Genomic DNA, 12244 nt, shown 5'->3' on the forward strand with positions numbered 1-12244 from the left:
ACATCGCATGCGTCTATATCTTCAAGGTAAAACAAACGAGTTTGATTCAGAATCATTGAACCGCAGAGCTTTTATGCAATATAGAGCTCTGAGTTATCACAAAAATCAAGGAGGAAAGATTAATCCCAACTTCTTCCCAAACATCTGTATCACCTACAACACAACTCGAGAAGTGCCACCAACGCCTGAAAGGGAAGAAGTAGAGTTTGTTCCATTTGTAACACAAAGTTTTTATTGAAGTTGAAAGCAAAAACATCCATCATCTCATTCATACATCATCACTTCATCATCAATCCATCCCAAAAAAAAAAAAAAAAAAAAAAAATTCTCAAAGCATCAAGAGGTTCTTGTCCCAAATTCTCTTTTTAGATATTGCTTGAAATCAAACACATCACATCACTTTTTAGATTGTTTCTACATCTAGGATAAGCTCATCCTAAGAGACACATCTACGCAGGTTAAAACTAGTTCATGAGTGAATCCTCTCATTGCTAGGTAGTTAAATCTGTAACACATCTCAGATTTCTCTGCACCTTATCACATCCAAACTCCTCAAAACAAACAAGCAATTCAAAGAAGGAAATTTGGTTACATCTACCTTAAAGTGCTAGAGATCCCCATACAATACAAATCACCAATCATCAATCTTTCATTTCATCACCAACTCATCATCATCTTCAATCAACTTCAAAACAAACTTGCAAACAAAATGGCTCAAACCCGATCACGATCAAGGCAACGAGAAATAGAAATTGAGGAAGAAGAGGACAACCTCAATGAATTTCAAGAAGCACTTGGAGGAATTGGGAATGATGAAAACCCAGGTACACCCACTCCTTCAACAATCGAAAGGGTTCAGCATAACCCTCACTTTAACAGATTATTTGATGAAATTCTCAGGAGCAATGCGGATGCTCACTTTTTAAGACTCGCTCAAGAAGGAGCCAAACTCCCCTCAGACTTTGATCTTGCCCAATTAAGACAAGCATCAGAAAGACAAAGTCGCCATGAGGAGGAAAGAGGTAGAAATAACATCAGATATAACATCCCTCGAGGTAACCCACCACCTCCTCCTCCAAATGAAATAGAGATGTTGCGGCAACAAGTCGAGAATCTCGCCCAACAACTTCATAGTGGTGTTAAGACCAATCAATTCTCACTTAACGACATCTGTCCCTATCCATTTGATAGGAATCTTTATATGCCACCCTTTCCACGCGGGTTTGAAACGCCAAAATTCGAAAAATATAGAGGAAAGGGAGATCCCCGCGATCATGTCCGAGAATTTCATTCCGCTTGTCTCGAAGTCGCTTATGAGGACACATACCTAATGCGCCTTTTTCCCCAAAGCTTGGGAGGAACAACCACATCATGGTTTTCCCGACTACCAAGTGGCATAAGAACATTTGAGGAACTCATCCAGAAGTTCCTATCTCATTACTCTTATAATATTGAACGCGACATCACCATGGCTGATCTATGTAACACCAAACAAAAACCAGGTGAATTATTCTCAGTATTCCTGCAACGATGGCGCCAAATGTCTAGCAGACGTTCTCTTCAGTTACCTGAACGAGAACTAGTGGAAATTTTCATTTCCAACTTAAACGAAGAAATGGAATTTCACCTGGATGTCAAAGACACAGATTCTTTTAACGATATGATCACCAAAGGTATAAAATGTGAAAGGGCACTCATCAAAAAAGGACTCATCAAAATCTTTAATGAACCCAAAGATGGTCCTCGCCCGCGCTTCAATAGCGATAAACCGAACTTCTGGAACAAGAATAAGAATATCGTTAACGATGGAGTTGTGGATGCTCGGACTGTCCAAAATGCACAACCTGTGGTTCGGTTTGCAGGACAAAATCCTCCACCTCAAAATAACACAAATGTTCTTCCTAATCAAGGTTGCATCACATCTCAGGATGAACCAAGACCTCGTCCACAAAAACAAAAACGCACATACACTCCCTTAGGGGAACCCATTGAAACAGTGATGCGACAACTCATTTCTCAGAATTTGATCACTCTACCTAAGTTATCAAATTATGAGCCTCAGGTCAAACCGGCATGGTGGAGAGATACTGAACATTGTGAATTCCATCAAGGAAGAGGACACAAAACAAGTAATTGTCACCGATTGAAAGATCTCATTCAGGATCTTATTGACCGAGGAGAAATTGAAATTGAAGGGCATGACCCAAAAACAACCAATAATGATCATCAGATGTTCAAGAATCCACTTCCATCACAAGATCAAAGGGGTCCTTCCACTTCCAGACGAGGTCCTGATACCACTGATTATACGCAAGCTGCGTATAACTACACTGTCAATCACCTGTATGATGCCAGTGAACAAATTGCAACTATCACCTTCAAAAATCCCACCTCAAATTGCAATGTTGTTACGCGTCGCAGCAAAGTTACCATCAAGGCAGCTCCACAAGGCACCACCTCCATCCCAAAGCAGTACAATCTTGTGGAACAATTAGACAAAACGCCTGCGCTTATATCCATTTTAGAGCTATTACGCCTGTCACCATCTCATAAAACTATCTTGGATCAAGCACTCCAAGAGGCGTCAGTCCCTGCAAACTTGAATACAGACCAATTTCAAGCCATGGTTGGAAATCTAAAGTCATCACCTTGTCTCACTTTTTCTGAAAGCGACAACTCTTCTTTCCAACAACCTCATAACGCCTCACTCCACATTGAAGGCTTTGTCAACCAACACAGGATCAAGCGAGTCTTGATCGATAATGGAGCAGGCCTAAACATTTGCACACTTCAGTTGGTCACAGCATTGGGATATGCAATAGAATCAGTGGATCCTCGTAAGAAGATCACCATCAAAGCCTATGATGATGCAGAGCGTTCATCCAAAGGAGCTGTGGTACTACCAATCCGAGTGGGCCCTGTGGTAAAGCATATCATTTGTCAGGTTCTGGACCTTCCTCTGCCATATAATCTATTATTAGGGAGACCTTGGATACATGCCATGCAAGCTGTTCCATCTACCTACCATCAATGTATCAAGTTCCCACATAACGGGGTCGAGATCACAATCCTGGGCGATGCAAATCCCTTTGCATTTTGCCATAATATCAGCCATCAACCAGAGATTACCGTTCCTAATAATAGAGAAGCCATTTCCTCCACATCATATATAAATCCTGCCTCTCTTGCCAGTTCAAACACCCCTATACCCAAGCAAGAAAAGCTTAAGATGAAAATCGCAGAGGAAGGTCCTGGAGAATACAACTTGAGTCAGCTCTTTTGTGTGGGACAAATGCCCACTTCTCCTAGAACACATGGTAAACCACAGCAGTTGCTCCAGCAACCACTAATCACGCCTCCATGTGCCTTAACGCCTTTCATTCTTGGAAAGAGTCAAGAGGAAGAGACACAAGATGAGGACCTGGCGGACTGGATCTATAAAGATCCCATCACCACTGACAAACCGCAAGTTACACTTCCTACAGAACAATATGGCAAAGGCCTCCTCATTATGAAAAGAATGGGATATGATGGTCAGAGTGCTTTGGGATACTGCAAACAAGGACGACATGAACCTCTACTACCAGAATTCAAGCCCAAAGGTAATACAGGCCTTGGCTTTGAAAAAGAGATCCTTCCTAAACTCAGATTCAAAGGAAAACCCAGCAAACCATTTTGCCCACCTACTGCAAAGAGGATACCTTTCATAATCAAAGCACCATCAAGCACTATCCCCACTGCCCCCTCAAGGCTCACAACTCCACCATCACCAATGTCACTCATCCCATCAAACGAACCAGTAATCCTATCAGCAACACCATTTGTAGCAGCAACTATATTGGAACCCGCAGCAGCATCTATGGCACCAGTAGTTCCAGCAGAAGCCACTGAGTCACCATTACCGATACTTCCAGTGACAAATCCATTAAACCCCATCACAATTCCTGCAGCACCGATCACTACAAGGATACATAAACCAATCACACCTGCCGTGTTTAACTCCAAAGACATCCCAGTATGGTATAGCAATCGGATGCTGGAGAGTGATTCAGAGACCGACTCACATGAGTGGGAATTCGATTCAGTGCAACTTAACACTTCAGATGAGGAAGACACATCACCACCTCCACCCCGCAAAGACATCCCTGTTTACGGAGAAGCACAGATAAAGACCACTTGGGTACCTGAGCTGGAAACATCTTCCACAGACCCTACGTCTCATCCTACGCCTGATTCTGACAGGGAGAGTACCATCAACGACCTTCACCACACCGTCTTAACCCTCACTGATACATCTCCCGCACTTAACTTAATCGATGAAGTAATGCCCATTATCCACCCTGAACTCATTGAATGGAACCAACCAAATCCCCCATGTCTTGACCTCTTCCAGAACGATGAGGCTATCATTGACTTTTTGGAATTAAGGGATAATCTACCAAGCGGGGATCACAAAGCTGGATTCGCCATTGAACTTAATAGCGCAGCATACTTCGGGGCAGATGCCAAACCCTTCAGCTGCAAAAATATAACATTAAAACATGGATCTTCCAGTGAAAACCACACTGTGGCACTGTTTGATCCAACAAAAGTAAAAAGAAAGAGCGTATCCAACGGTGAAAACCTCTCTGAGGCACTTGAGGATGAAGGGTTTGACATTCTCCCTGCTAGTACACAACAAGAACGATCGACGATTCTCATTGAGGAGACTAAAGAATACAATGTGGGGACTCCTGAAAACCCGCATATCATACATCTGGCATCTCTTCTCACTCCAGAGGAACAACCTCAATTTATAGAGTTCTTCCAACAGCGTCAGATCAACTTTGCATGGTCATATGCAGACATGCCTGGGCTTGATCCTGATTTAGTCATGCATCATCTCACAGTAGCAAAAGGAGCCAAACCTGTCAAGCAGAAGCTTCGTAAGATGCATCCTCAGATTGCCGTGCTAGTCAAAACAGAACTCAAGAAACTCCTGGATGTTGGTTTCATTAGACCAATTGATTACGCAGAATGGATCTCCAACATTGTACCAGTTGGCAAACCAAAAGGGGGCATCCGCATTTGTACAGACTTCAGAGATCTGAATAAGGCATGTCCTAAAGATGACTTCCCCCTACCAAATATCGACATCATAGTGGATTTGATAGCAGGACATGCCATGCTTTCACTCATGGATGGCTTTTCAGGATACAATCAAATAAAGATCGCACCAGAGGACCAACATAAGACAGCCTTCACATGTCCATGGGGCACATACTGCTGGAATGTAATGCCTTTTGGTCTAAAGAATGTAGGAGCAACCTATCAAAGAGCAATGACCACCATCTTCCATGACATGATGCATACTATAATGGAAGATTATGTGGATGATTTACTAGCAAAATCACTTACAAGAGAAGGACATCTTCACATCTTAGATAAAATCTTTGATAGACTGGAACAGTACCATGTTCGACTCAACCCAAAGAAATGTGTCTTCGGAGTGACCTCCGGGAAGCTTCTAGGATACATTGTCTCAAGCAAAGGCATTGAGGTCGATCCAGCAAAGGTTAAAGCAATCATGGACATGCCACCTCCAAGGAATATCAGTCAGCTAAGGACACTACAAGGACGGCTTCAATCCATCCGAAGATTCATTGCACAATTGGCTGATAAGTGTCACCCATTTACACACCTGCTACACAAGAACATCCGCTTTCAGTGGGATGCCAAATGCCAGCAAGCATTTCAGACACTTAAAGACTATCTCATGAATCCACCCTTGTTGATGCCACCAGATCCAAGTAGACCGTTGTTACTTTATATTTCAGCAACAAGTACAGCATTAGGTGTATTATTGGCGCAACATAATGCAGAAGGCAAAGAGTGTGCTATATACTACATCTCTCGTACACTGGTTGGCTATGAACTCAATTACACACCTATTGAGCGAGCTTGCCTAGCAGTAATCTTGGCAGCCACTAAACTGAGGCACTATCTGTTAACACACAAGGTGCAACTCATTGCAAAGATTGATCCACTCAAGTATTTACTCAGCAAAGCAGCATTGACAGGCCGCTTGGCCAAATGGGTGATGATTCTAAGTGAATTTGACATTGAGTATGTGGACCGTAAAGCTATCAAAGGTCAAGTTATTGCAGATCAGTTGGCCGATGCACCACTCATAGGCGATCATCCTCTCATTTCCAATTTTCCAGATGAAGAGATATTCATGCTCACAGAAGTACAACCATGGAAGCTATACTTTGATGGTTCATACACTAGGCACGGCTCGGGGGCAGGCATTCTGTTTATCACACCTCAAGGTGATAGCATCCCGAAGTCTTATAGGCTCACATTTCCATGCACAAACAACATAGCAGAGTATGAGGCCTTGATCACAGGACTCAGGCTAGCCATACAATGGAAATTAAACGAACTACAAGTATATGGCGACTCACAACTGGTCATTCGACAAGCAACTAATGAATATCAGACCAAAGATGATAAACTCATGCCATACAAGCAAATGGTGGACAATCTAAAGACATCATTTACTACTATCACTTTTGAGCAGATACCAAGAGATCAGAATCGAGCTGCTGACGCTATGGCTACCATCGCATCTCTACTAGATCTTCCACAGAATTCAACACGCTACGAGTTCTTGGTAGAACAGCTTTGGATTCCCGCTTATGATATCCCCGAATCCGAAATGATATGTCGCCTTGTCGGTTCTGAATCCCCATGGTATGGTGAGTTCTACACTTATCTCCATGATCACACCCTTCCTCCCAACCAATCAAATAATCAACGTAAAACCTTCATTCGCCAAACTGCTCGATATACCATTATTGCTGAAACCCTATACCGACGTAGTCTTGATGGTACTCTCCTTCGATGTCTGGAACAAGATGAGATAACAAAGGCTTTGGAAGAGGTACATGAAGGAATTTGCGGGACTCACTCAAGTGGTCCGTCACTAGCCAAGAAACTCATGCGAGCTGGATACTATTGGCCATCTATGGAAAAGGATTCCTACTACTTTGTCAGGAAATGCAAGAAATGTCAAGTTCATGGCGACCTGATACATGCACCAGCACAGGAACTACAACCAATCACAACACCATGGCCTTTTTGTCAATGGGGCCTTGACCTTGTGGGTAAAATCCATCCATCTTCATCCAATGGCCATAAATTCATTATTACCGCCACCGAATATTTCACCAAGTGGATCGAAGCTGTTCCACTTACCCAAGTCACCGGCAAGAAGATCGCCTCATTCATCCTCAATTACATCATCTGTCGGTATGGTGTGCCCATGTCCATTGTCATAGATAACGGTCTTCCTTTCAAAAATCAGGATGTCCGTGAACTTTGTGAGAAATTTCATATCCAACACCGCTTTTCCACTCCCTATTACCCACAAGGCAATGGTCAGGCCGAAGCATCCAATAAAAACATATTGAGAATCCTAAAGAAGACAGTCAATGATGCCGGTCGTGATTGGCATGTTCAATTGAATCCAGCGCTATGGGCATATCGAACTAGCATTCGAACCCCTACAGGTGCAACTCCTTATTCATTGGTCTATGGTGCAGAAGCTATCTTGCCTATTGAGGTCGAGATACCATCATTAAGGGTTTCCTTGCACAATCTCATTGATGATGACGCATACAGAGTCTCACGCCTTCAGGACTTGGAGCTACTTGATGAGAAGCGACTGCATACAACCATCTCAAAGCCTATCAGCAGCGCATGAGTAGAAGTTACAATCACCGAGTTAGATCTCGTACATTTGAGGTAGGTGATCTTGTTCTTCGAGAAAATCCTCGCAACCAACCAAACAGAGAACATCAAGGCAAGTTTGAATCAAACTGGTTGGGCCCATATGTTGTCACTGCTGTATTCGGGTCCGGGGCATATCAGTTGGCTACATCAGACGGAGAACCGCTCGCAGATCCAATCAACAGCATGCACCTCAAACGGTTTTACACATAAGCTGTACAGAGCATCAGGCTCCCCTGCCTATCAGAAAATACCAAAAAACATTCAGAAAAATGTCCTGAAGAAAATATAAAAACATTCAAAAAAGTAAAGAAAAATCATGCATCCAAACGGTGAACAACCACTCCGGTGGCACCTTGGGTAAGAACGATGGTGAAAACCTGGCAAACAGGCGCCACTCGTAAAGGCTATGGCTCCATTATCTTTCAGACTTGTGGCGATCACATCTACTTCATACATACATCCATCCATCCATCAACCATGGCTTGTTATTCCTCTGCAATTATGATAGTACTCCATACATCTTGCATCCCACCTTTTCATAGTCAGGTCTAAAAACTGGGGGCAATACCCTTAACCTATTGATGGAAGTGGATTCTACATTGTCTTATGTGTCATTACGTTCTTCATTCAAACAATCATCAAAAATACAAAAACATTCAAAAATGTCTCGCAAAATACAAAAACATTCAAAAATGTCTCGCAAAATATCAAAAACATTCAAAAATGACTCACAAAATCCAAAAACATTCAAAAACTATTACACAAAATCCAAAAACATCATAAAACCCATCGAAAATCACACAAAAACATGGCAACACCTTGTACATATTCATTCAAGCAGATGCAAAACCAACATTAACACAGTACTCACACAATGACCATTTATCAATCGACCACACAATCCACATCCAACAAATCAGAAATTGTCTTTAAAAACAAGGATGCATCCTTCCTTACCAAAACAAAGACAAAAGTGACGTTTTCTTTGACAAGAAAATTATGTTAAGCTATCAAATGCTTGGTTGATTCGTGAGTAATTCATTTGTTTATCTGTATCGGGATCTTTCAGCATTGTTTTGTATCGTTTGCGCATTATTTCCGATGAAGTTCTGGGGTATGTACTAATGGTGTCTACGTGGGAAGTTCACTAAGCTATGTGATCATAGGCAAAAATGCAGTCATAGATCACTACGGCTTGTTGACTACAGCGTATACCTCGACCATATGAGCATGAACCATTACCAAGGATCCATATTCTTTATTCTTTATGTATATATTGTTTGTTTGCAGGTACAATGCTCATTTCTTTGGTTCCTCCTACCTCATCCAAACTGGATAAAGGTTTTATCTCTTATTACGGTATGCACTTGTCTCAGGATCTGATCAGCCTAAGATCAAGGAGGACGATCCAAGTCATGCATGAAAGGAGATAATCCTTGTCTATTCCGCAAGCAATACTCAGGTCAACTTGATCCATTATATCAAGTTGCTTGTATTAACTTGCTATATCAAAATCCATGTAAGAAATACTCTGGTCATCTTGAATCTTTATGTCAAGTTGCTTGTATTTTCTTACAACATTTTAAAGCTCAATGATGAAAAATAAAGCACCATGGATCGTCATTCCATCTCATCTGTATATATTGCATTTCGTTGCATTCCACCCATCCATACATTCATAATAGCTGCATATCATGCATACATAGTCATAATAATGCATACTCTATTTTACTCATCTTCTTCCATAGGACTCGGTCCTAGTCCTCCATTTCTTCTATCTAACATCAAATCCCCCCTCACCCTCCTTATCTTGATCATCACCATCACATACCCTACATCGTGTCCTAATCAACTTAATCAAGCCACGTTCATCACCATCCATCTCTAATAGGAGGGATTGTGTTTCCCATCCTCATTCATCCACACAATCAAGCAAGTTACTCTGTCTACACAGATACATCGACTCCCACACACCTAGACTATCAACAGATACTCTGATCAAGTATCTTCGGGTCTCACCAGGTAATCGATCATGGTAATCCTAGACTACATCAGGCATTTATCATAATGACCTAGTCTCAACGGGGCTGCCATGATTCCCCACAACCATCCATCACACGCACATACTATCAATTGATTAGCCAATCAAACACAATCCAATGGACAATTACATCAATTGTCTACGTCTCAATGAGTATTTTGCTTCATATACCTTGACTTCATCGGGCAATTACATCAATTGTCTAAGTCACCATCAGGTCACTTTGATTCACTTACTCAGACTTTATCATGTTCAAGCGACCAACTGACATCAACTGTCACGCTTTGACTTGACCGGGGCAATTCAACCGATTGCACCAGATTGTCCAACCAATTTTGATCAATTGTATAGCATCAATCAAAACCCCACACTACATCTGCTATGTATCTCTTGCATGACCTCAGGGTACTCGTTGGCTTGTTGTTTCTTCATATTCACTCCATTTTCTCCCATTCTTTCATCATTAGTTCTAATTTCTTCTATTCTACCTCCCCTCCGCTTTTCATTCTTTTTCGAGAGATCGCCCGATTTTTCAAAAAAAATCGGCCCATCCCTCGAGGGGGCATACCACCCATTAAATTTACATTTTATGGGGCATTTCTTCACACCTATTTTTCTTTCTTTGAAACGACGCGATAAACCGCACCGTCTCAAAGAGGGGCAAATGTAGTCACATAAATCTGTCCACTTAATTAAATAAATATTTAATATTTATTTGATTATTTAACCATCAATTAATAATTAATTAAATTAATATTTAATTAATTCATCTTAACCCTCTTCTCCTATTAATTAAATAAATTATTCAATTTATTTGATTTAATTCACTTAACCAAATTCAGACTATTAATTAAATAAATAAATCATATTTATTTAATTAAATCTTCTCTCACATTTAAATAAATTAATATTTATTTAAAACCCCCAAAATCCCACCTCTCACATTTAAATAAATAAATCATTTATTTAAATCACCTTTATCCTCCACCCACTTGCATTTTCCTACAAATGCAAGTTGCACAATTATTTTAAATAAATATTTTATTTAAATCACCTTTATCCTCCACCCACTTGTATTTTCCTACAAAAGCAAGTTGCACAACTATTTTAAATAAATTATTTATTTAAAATCCTATTTATCCTCACCCACTTGAAACCTTTAATGGTTTCCCTTAAAGTAGTCAAACTTGATGGCTTTAAAGTCTTCAAACTTGATGGCTTCCTTCTATAGTCTTCTTAAGACTTTAATGGTTTTCCTTAAAGTCTTCAAGCCTTTAATGGTTTCCCTCAAAGTCTTCAAGCATTTTAAATGCTTTATCTTCTTTTTCTCATTTAAATAAATTAATATTTATTTAAATATTTATCCAAATTCAACTTACACCATTTAATTGAAATAAATGATTTTATTTTAATTGAAAATACCAAAATTTCTCCCACTTGCATTTTCCTACAAAATCCACTTGTATGCCTAAACCCCTTCTAGATTCTTCTAAACCCTTCCTAATTAGCCTAATCCATCCCCTAAATATTGTCACATTCCTAAGCAAATTGGAGTCACTTCTCAAAGACTCCAAAGTCTTTGAAAAGCAATTAATGCTTTGTGTGTTCAACAAATTAACCTTCAAAGTCTTGGATAACCTTTGAAAGCTTCCAACCTTCAACCACTAAATGGCTCAAAGTCTTGGATAACCTTTGAAAGCTTTCAACCTTCAACCACTTAATCCCCAAAGTCTCCAATAACCATTAATGGTTAATTCAACCCTCCCACATGGTTAAAACATTTGTTTTGACTCAACCTCTACCCAACCCAAAGGTCTCATCAGGCCATTAATGCTTTGACCATGATTATCTCTTAAACATTTGCACAAAGGTTTATCCTTGGATTAACTCTTAATCCAGTGGGTAATCTTAATTTAGACTTGACCCTTGCCTTCTAGATAACCATGAGGTCTTCTCAGGCCTTTAATGCCTCCAACCTCTTCTCTCAACCCAATCCTATGTTGAAACTTGTCACCATTTTATTGGTGCCAATTGTGCACATGGATCCCCAACTTTCAATCCTAACCCTTGTTAAGATTGCTCAATCTTAACCCTTCATTTCCCTATTTCTTCTATAAATAGAACCCTTCTCCTCAAGCAAAAGAGAAGCATTTTAGAGTATTGTTGTTATACTGGCATTAGCATAGAGCTTTTTCATAGCATCACTATCTACTCTAGCATAGTATTTAGCTTTTCATTTCATATTTGAAGCTTAGTATTAAATCTCAATCCTCCATAAGCATCCATAGTGCAAAAAGCTGCTGAGAGCTACACTCATTTGGGACTTGGAGAGGAGAGGAACAAGGGAGGAGCAACTATGAGCATCTTGATTAGCTATTTCATTCTATGTTTATATGCTTTCTATTTCATGCTTAATATCTCTCTTGA

This window comes from Cryptomeria japonica, chromosome 3 (assembly GCF_030272615.1).
Source record: "Cryptomeria japonica chromosome 3, Sugi_1.0, whole genome shotgun sequence".
Taxonomy (NCBI): domain Eukaryota; kingdom Viridiplantae; phylum Streptophyta; class Pinopsida; order Cupressales; family Cupressaceae; genus Cryptomeria; species Cryptomeria japonica.